At 57.6% G+C, this 8,821-nt stretch overlaps 1 long non-coding RNA gene across 1 annotated transcript; it reads left to right on the top strand.

Annotated features, from left to right (window-relative positions):
* The first annotated feature begins 2,718 nt into the window (after positions 1-2,718).
* On the top strand, positions 2,719-8,818 carry LOC110258561. Its single transcript, XR_002341178.1, has 5 exons — positions 2,719-2,733; positions 3,092-3,139; positions 4,729-4,928; positions 5,664-5,688; positions 8,782-8,818. It is a non-coding gene; the product is annotated as an uncharacterized LOC110258561 (long non-coding RNA).
* The last annotated feature ends 3 nt before the right edge of the window (positions 8,819-8,821 follow it).

The following is an 8,821-nucleotide window of genomic DNA, read 5'->3' as shown; positions in this document are numbered from 1 at the left end:
ACGATGACCGCAGGCTAACCGTCCATTCCCTCGTTCTGCCCGCACCGGCTGGGAGCAAGGGTTTGGGGGAAAGGCATTGCTTCCTCTGTTGGTCTTTCTTTTCCTTTTCGCTTCCCTCTCTGCCTTGTGTGGACTTTGATACCGTTGTTTCAAACACGTGCCAGGGACTCGAGCCCCTTCAGGCTGTGAGTGTCCCGAGGAGTGTTGTGAACGCTGTGCTCCACCCGCACCTCCTGCCCACTCTGGGCAGCCACCCTTCCAGCCTCTGCTCAGGAGTGGTGTGTCAGACACTTGATGCGCATGACATCAGAGAGTCTTTGTCCTTCTGTGCCTGACTTGCTTCGCTTGAAATGCTGTCCTCCAGCGAGTTCCTGTCGAGGCTCAGTGGTCATGAACCCGAGTGGTATCTCTGAGGACGCGGGTTCGACCCTTGGCCTTGCTCAGTGGCGGCAGAGGTCCCAGACGCGGCTGGTATCCAGCTTTGCTGCAGCTGGGGTGTAGGCCGGTGGCTACAGCTCTGATTTGCCGCCTCTCCTGGGAATTTCCGTATGCCGCGGGGGCCGCCCTCAAACCCCGAGACGAATCGATCAGTAATGTCCTCCAGTTCTCTGTGCACTGCTGCAGTGGGTAGGGTTTCTGTGGGCTGTATCCATCCCGTTGTCTTTCTCAGTCTGTGTGCCCGTGGGCACTGGGGCTCTGTTTCTGTTGGGCTCTCGTGTGTGTGGCGCTGCCGGGATCCTGGGATGGCGGGTCTCTTTACCCGACACCGATGGTTCTTCCTTTAGATGTCCACGCAGCAGTGGGACTGCGGGGTCCCGTGCTAGGTCCGTGGGCAGCTTTCCTGAGGACCTGCCATAGTGTTTCCCGTCCTGGCTGGGCCAGCTGACCTTCCCCCCACAGCGTAGAGAAGTCCCAGGTAGTCACATCTTCCCAGACGACCTGTTCACGCTTGAAAACACTCCGCGTCCTACGAGGAGGGAGGTGATAGCTCGTTGTGCCTTTGCTTTGCCTTGCCGTTGTGGTGGGTGACTTTGGGAAACGTTCCGTGTGTGTGCTGCTGTCTGTTGTCTTCTTGGACGGAGGCGGTCTCCCAGGCTTCCGCTCACCTACACCTGAGTTATTTGCCTTTTGGGTCAATTGATTTGGCGTTGTTTCCCACAGATTCTGGACATGAGCCCCTGTTCCAAATGTAAGGTTTGCAGATAGCGTCTTCTGCGGGTTGTCTTTCCATTCAGTGGCTCGTCAGACACTGTCCTTTCTGTTTGTCTCTGTGTTCATTGAGGTGCCGTGTTGTTTCATTTTCTGCCGTGTAGCAACATTCCCCAGGCGTGTGTGTGCATAAACACAGGTTCCTTTTGGACTGTTATCGTCCGTCCCGGTCGATTTCAGGAGATGGGATCCAGTTCCCCGTGCGCTGCAGCAGGAGGACCTCGTCGTCGCTCCATTCTCAATGCCGTAGTTGGCATCGACTCCCCCCAAACGCCCAGTCCGTGCCCTTCACGAAAGCCACAAGTCTGTTCTCTGTGTCCGTGGGTTTTGTGGACAGGGTCCTTTGTGCCATGGTTTAGACTCCACATCTAAGTGAGATCTCTCTCTTTGTCACGTACTTCGCTTTGTATGAGAATGTCTCGATCCAGCCCTATGGTTTTGAATGGCATTGGTTTCTTCTTGGATTTTCTGGCTGAGTCGTGAATTCCCTCGTGTATGTGGACCACATGGTCGTGATCCATCCCTGTGCCTGTGGACATGAGGTGGCGTCCCTGTCCTGGCTGTTGTGAGTGGTGCCGCCATACACACACAGGGGCATGTGTCTCTTTCCTGGATACGTGTGTCGTGGTATCTTCCAGGGCGCTCGCTCGGCTTGCTGGGTCGCATGCTGTGCTGCGTTCCGTTTTGGGAGGCCCCTCCGTGGTGCCTTCGGTAGTGGTTGTACCGGTGTACGTTCGCACCGGCAGTGCTGGGGGGAGGCCTTTGCTCCAGCCGTGTCTGCGACCGACACCAGAGCTGGCGGCAACGCTGGATCCTTAACCCCCTCGGCGAGACCAGGGATCAGCCCCGCAAGCTCGTGGTTCCTGGTCGGATTTGTTTCTGCTGCGCCCCGACGCCCCGACGGGAACTCCTGGCTTGTTTCTTTGCTGTTGCTGTTGAGGTGTATGAGTTTTCTTTATGTGTGCTTTGGAGAGGAACCTCACGGGCAGGGGTGCCCGTCTCCTCAGTGTTTCTGTAGAGCTGCTGTCCACAGCGTGGCAGCCGCTGTCCAGAGGGAGCCATTTATGCTTCATTGAATTCAGCCAGTAGTTAGGTCTGCCTCTGGCAGTGAACAGAAGAAAGCAGCCAAGGGTTCACTCCCCCGAGCCAGCACGCAAGGGTGTCCGTGCAGCTGGACTTTCAGGTGTGTCACGCTGGGGCTGAGGCCTCCGGAGGGACTCCTAGAAGGGAGGCGTGCGTGTAAAGCGCCATCCCTCAGCAGCCCACGATCTCGGACGGTTTGCCACTGTGGCCAGTGTTTTATTGATGCTTCTGAGGCCATAGAGCACGCACGGGGAAGTTCTGAGCACACGGAGGACAAGCCAGGGCGGTGCTGTGTGGCCGCAGTCAACCCTAAGTAGGGGTCCGAGTGGGGGACGGTCGCTAACACCTCGATTCCTCATGTCTGTGTTTCTGCAGCTTGGAGCTTGGAGAGTGTGTGTGAGAGCGACCTCGCTGACAGCAACCTCGCAGAAAGTGATCGAGGTAAGAACAGCTCTCAGGTAGGAGCCAGTGGGAGAGGGTTCCCGGGACACTTGGGTTAGGCCTGCTGCTTGGAGGGTGGGGCGGGTGAGTGTGCAATTGCAAAAGAGAAAGAAATTGGTGTAAAGATGTTCGTCGCCTATGTTCCTAAGGAGGGGGAGCAGGTATGAGATGCCCGAATGTTGGCATCTGTGCTCACGTTGTGTTGGCGGGCCTCAGTCCCTGGAGCAGAGGGAAGGCCTGGGCACCTGGAGGAAAAACCCGGGTGATGCTGTGTGACCCGCCGTCACCTCGGGGAAGCCGGGGAAACGGGAGGGCCACTCCTTCTCACGCCTCGCTTCCCCGCGGTGTGTTTCTACAGACTCGGTGGCGGAGCGCACCGACTGCCGCCAGGATGAGGAGGCTGCAGGTAGGGAAGAGCACGCAGCTGGGATCCAGGGGGAGAGGGTTCCTGGGAGCAGCTGGGTTCCACCTGCTGCCGGGAGAGGGCGGAAGGGGGCTAGGACTTGGGTGGGTGGCCTACTGAGCGGAACTCCGCTGTGGTGTTTTCCCCTCTGAAGTTGCTAAGCCGAAGACGACTTGGGTCCCTGGTCTTTGTTGTGCTGTGTTTGGATTCGTGTCTCCTTCCTTTGAGAGGGAGAATGGCTTTTCCCTCCCGAAGCCGCTCCTTCCAGCTCTTGTCTCTGGCCATGGTGCCAGCTTGCTTTGTGGGTCGCACCCTGAGGGTCCTGTGCACAAGAGCTGTTGACTTAGTTTCCTTTGTTGCCCTTGAGGGCCCTGGTGTGGTGGGACGCAACCCTCTCCTAGGCCCTTGACCCTGGAGACCAAGTTTGCCTGGTGAGTGTCAGGTGGCGGGTGAGAAGGCAGGTCTCTCCCTCTGCACGTTTGGGATTTCTGGCCTCCCTGTCCTGGTGTGTCCTCGCGGTGTGGGCTGAGGGAAGGGGCGTTCCCAGAGTTGGATGAGTTGAAGGAGACGGCCTTGGAGTAGGCGTGGTTATCGAATCCGACCTGGAACCATGAGATTGCGGGTTCGATCCCTGGCCTCCTCGCTCAGTGGGTTAAGGATCCGGTGATGCCGTGAGCTGTGGTGTAGGTGGCAGATGGGGCTGGGATCCTGCCTTGCTGTGGCTCTGGCGTAAGCCGGCAGCTACAGCGCCGATGAGACCCCTAGCCTGGGAACCTCCATATGCCATGGGTGTGGCCCTAAGGAAGCGACAAGGATGACAAGAAAAAAAAATGGTGAAATCAGGCACCACAGCAACAGAGATAGCGTGCAGTTCAACACATAGGCGGCAAGTAGACTAGGCAGACTGTCAGAGCTGGAACGGAGAGATGGCTAAGACCTGGCAGCAGGGCTGAAGGGGGAGTCAGTCATTCCTGCATGGGTGCAGAGGTCCTGTGAGTCACGACGAGAAAGGTTGAGAAAGGTTGTTAGGGACAGTGGTGCAAAGTACGTAGCATCGGGAAGGCCTGCTCTCCCTCCCCCTGCCTGAGTCTCCTATTGCCAAAGTATTCCAAAGAGAAGTATTACGTGTCTAAGAAGAGAAAAGAGGTGACGCATTGGGGAGGATGGAGCGTGAACACAGGAGCACCCTGTGGGAAGAGTAGGGAAGCGGAAATGATCTCCTGCCATTTCAGCAGATGGAGGAATGGGGCCGGAGGTGAAAATGGGCAGGAGGACTCGGGAGGCTCTCTGGTGGCAGCAGAGCCGGCATGCTCGTGTTGGCCATTTCTCAGCTGGGGAATCCGCCACGGAGAGGTTCCCTTTAGCAAGAGAGGCAGAGGCTCCCTTTCTCAGGTCTTTCAGGGTGCTGTCTGCCTTCCTTCGAGACGTTTCCCCAGGAGGATGGGCCAAGAGGAGCTCCGTCCGTGCCTCATCCCGCCCCCGCCCCCAGCCCCAGCCCTCGACTCCCAGCCCCTGTCCAGTCAGGTGAGGCGCCCAGAGTACCTCGTGAGCAGCACCACCGCCTTGCTGACAGTGACTTGTGTGTCCCCCAGGAACTCACGACGACGATGTTGTGGAGGCCGGTGGGAGTGAGAAGACTGAGGCAAAGCCCCGGGCTGGGGGACATGAGGACGAGGCGGCCCCAGTACCTGAGGTGGAGGTGGAGGAGGAGGCGGGCCAGCCCCGTGAAAATGGCCAGGAGGAGTCCTTAGCCATCGCCTGGGCTGAGCCGGAAGACGAGCCTGGCCCCAAGGTAAGCTCACCTTTCTTGATGTGAGGTTGGAAAAGGTGCCTCCTTTCTTCTTGGATGTACCTCCTTCAGAAATGGAAATCTGAGAAAGTCCACTGTAGATGATATATGCAGATTGCTGTGCGGAGGACTGTTGAGTCCAAGTTTGGTACCAAGCAGTAGCTCCTTCCCAGGGGCATTTGCAAAAGGGACCGCATCAGTTCCCAAGTGTGCAGTAGGGAGCATATGTCTTTGAAGAAGCCGGAATGTTGTTTTGTCTTGTTTGTCTTTTTTTGCCTTTTCTAGGGCCCCTCCCGCGGCATATGGAGATGAGGTTCCCAGGCTAGGGGTCTGATCGGAGCTGTAGCCACCGGCCTACGCCAGAGCCACAGCAACGTGGGATCCGAGCCTCGTCTGCCACCTACACCACAGCTCAGGGCAGCGCCGGATACTTCACCCACTGAGCAAGGCCAGGGATCGAACCCGCAACCTCATGGTTCTTGGTCCGATTCGTTAACCACTGTGCCCGATGGGAAGGCCAAAGAAGCCTGAATGTTTGTTAAATGTACGAGGACTTGGGAGATCTTCCATGAAAAGCTGGCGCCTTTTCCAAAGGGGTCTTCGCCGTGTTCTTTTGGGGAAACGGACTCAACGCTGCCTTCTGTCTGCGTGCCTGCGGTCCCCAACGGCAGGAAGACCTGTGGCCGCAGTGCAGAGGATGCTGTGACACTCACCGTGTTTTCTCTTGTCTCATCACAGGTGGACGGGGCGGACGATGAAATCTGTGAGTATTCTGGAGCCCGGCTCTGCTGAGGAGAAGTCCAGGTGTTGAGGAAATGGGGGGGGGGCCGCGAGGGAGGCGGGGTGGGGGGGCTCTCCTGCTCCTTTGGTTGCAGAGACACCCTGATTCTGGGTTCCTCCTGGGAATGAGGGTGAAGGATGGGGTGAAAGAGACGGACTTCCCAAGAAGGGCCACCCCAGGTTCTAGGGTCCCTGGACGAAAGGAGGCTCTTTGTATGGCGTGGGTAGGTGTCGGGGGACACGGCCGGGGGGTGGGAGGGTGGTGCGTGTGAGGGCCTGCTGGTGTGATTGGCAATCAGTGTGAGTGGGTGTGTGCTGTGGGGAGCGTTTGTGGCTTAGCACCACACAGCTGTCCAGCTTCTAATTGAGGAGTCTCACGATGACCGCAGGCTAACCGTCCATTCCCTCGTTCTGCCCGCACCGGCTGGGAGCAAGGGTTTGGGGGAAAGGCATTGCTTCCTCTGTTGGTCTTTCTTTTCCTTTTCGCTTCCCTCTCTGCCTTGTGTGGACTTTGATACCGTTGTTTCAAACACGTGCCAGGGACTCGAGCCCCTTCAGGCTGTGAGTGTCCCGAGGAGTGTTGTGAACGCTGTGCTCCACCCGCACCTCCTGCCCACTCTGGGCAGCCACCCTTCCAGCCTCTGCTCAGGAGTGGTGTGTCAGACACTTGATGCGCATGACATCAGAGAGTCTTTGTCCTTCTGTGCCTGACTTGCTTCGCTTGAAATGCTGTCCTCCAGCGAGTTCCTGTCGAGGCTCAGTGGTCATGAACCCGACTGGTATCTCTGAGGAGGCGGGTTCGACCCTTGGCCTTGCTCAGTGGGGGAAGAATCCAGCGTTGCGGTGAGCTGCCTGCGGCAGAGGTCCCAGACGCGGCTGGTATCCAGCTTTGCTGCAGCTGGGGTGTAGGCCGGTGGCTACAGCTCTGATTTGCCGCCTCTCCTGGGAATTTCCGTATGCCGCGGGGGCCGCCCTCAAACCCCGAGACGAATCGATCAGTAATGTCCTCCAGTTCTCTGTGCACTGCTGCAGTGGGTAGGGTTTCTGTGGGCTGTATCCATCCCGTTGTCTTTCTCAGTCTGTGTGCCCGTGGGCACTGGGGCTCTGTTTCTGTTGGGCTCTCGTGTGTGTGGCGCTGCCGGGATCCTGGGATGGCGGGTCTCTTTACCCGACACCGATGGTTCTTCCTTTAGATGTCCACGCAGCAGTGGGACTGCGGGGTCCCGTGCTAGGTCCGTGGGCAGCTTTCCTGAGGACCTGCCATAGTGTTTCCTGTCCTGGCTGGGCCAGCTGACCTTCCCGCCCACAGCGTACAGAAGTCCCAGGTAGTCACATCTTCCCAGACGACCTGTTCACGCTTGAAAACACTCCGCGTCCTACGAGGAGGGAGGTGATAGCTCGTTGTGCCTTTGCTTTGCCTTGCCGTTGTGGTGGGTGACTTTGGGAAACGTTCCGTGTGTGTGCTGCTGTCTGTTGTCTTCTTGGACGGAGGCGGTCTCCCAGGCTTCCGCTCACCTACACCTGAGTTATTTGCCTTTTGGGTCAATTGATTTGGCGTTGTTTCCCACAGATTCTGGACATGAGCCCCTGTTCCAAATGTAAGGTTTGCAGATAGCGTCTTCTGCGGGTTGTCTTTCCATTCAGTGGCTCGTCAGACACTGTCCTTTCTGTTTGTCTCTGTGTTCATTGAGGTGCCGTGTTGTTTCATTTTCTGCCGTGTAGCAACATTCCCCAGGCGTGTGTGTGCATAAACACAGGTTCCTTTTGGACTGTTATCGTCCGTCCCGGTCGATTTCAGGAGATGGGATCCAGTTCCCCGTGCGCTGCAGCAGGAGGACCTCGTCGTCGCTCCATTCTCAATGCCGTAGTTGGCATCGACTCCCCCCAAACGCCCAGTCCGTGCCCTTCACGAAAGCCACAAGTCTGTTCTCTGTGTCCGTGGGTTTTGTGGACAGGGTCCTTTGTGCCATGGTTTAGACTCCACATCTAAGTGAGATCTCTCTCTTTGTCACGTACTTCGCTTTGTATGAGAATGTCTCGATCCAGCCCTATGGTTTTGAATGGCATTGGTTTCTTCTTGGATTTTCTGGCTGAGTCGTGAATTCCCTCGTGTATGTGGACCACATGGTCGTGATCCATCCCTGTGCCTGTGGACATGAGGTGGCGTCCCTGTCCTGGCTGTTGTGAGTGGTGCCGCCATACACACACAGGGGCATGTGTCTCTTTCCTGGATACGTGTGTCGTGGTATCTTCCAGGGCGCTCGCTCGGCTTGCTGGGTCGCATGCTGTGCTGCGTTCCGTTTTGGGAGGCCCCTCCGTGGTGCCTTCGGTAGTGGTTGTACCGGTGTACGTTCGCACCGGCAGTGCTGGGGGGAGGCCTTTGCTCCAGCCGTGTCTGCGACCGACACCAGAGCTGGCGGCAACGCTGGATCCTTAACCCCCTCGGCGAGGCCAGGGATCAGCCCCGCAAGCTCGTGGTTCCTGGTCGGATTTGTTTCCGCTGCGCCCCGACGCCCCGACGGGAACTCCTGGCTTGTTTCTTTGCTGTTGCTGTTGAGGTGTATGAGTTTTCTTTATGTGTGCTTTGGAGAGGAACCTCACGGGCAGGGGTGCCCGTCTCCTCAGTGTTTCTGTAGAGCTGCTGTCCACAGCGTGGCAGCCGCTGTCCAGAGGGAGCCATTTATGCTTCATTGAATTCAGCCAGTAGTTAGGTCTGCCTCTGGCAGTGAACAGAAGAAAGCAGCCAAGGGTTCACTCCCCCGAGCCAGCACGCAAGGGTGTCCGTGCAGCTGGACTTTCAGGTGTGTCACGCTGGGGCTGAGGCCTCCGGAGGGACTCCTAGAAGGGAGGCGTGCGTGTAAAGCGCCATCCCTCAGCAGCCCACGATCTCGGACGGTTTGCCACTGTGGCCAGTGTTTTATTGATGCTTCTGAGGCCATAGAGCACGCACGGGGAAGTTCTGAGCACACGGAGGACAAGCCAGGGCGGTGCTGTGTGGCCGCAGTCAACCCTAAGTAGGGGTCCGAGTGGGGGACGGTCGCTAACACCTCGATTCCTCATGTCTGTGTTTCTGCAGCTTGGAGCTTGGAGAGTGTGTGTGAGAGCGACCTCGCTGA

The sequence above is a fragment of the Sus scrofa genome, unplaced genomic scaffold (genome assembly GCF_000003025.6).
Source record: "Sus scrofa isolate TJ Tabasco breed Duroc unplaced genomic scaffold, Sscrofa11.1 Contig2377, whole genome shotgun sequence".
In the NCBI taxonomy this organism is placed as follows: domain Eukaryota; kingdom Metazoa; phylum Chordata; class Mammalia; order Artiodactyla; family Suidae; genus Sus; species Sus scrofa.
The sequence above is the reverse complement of the archived record's forward strand: the minus strand, read 5'-3'. Positions and strand labels throughout refer to the sequence as shown.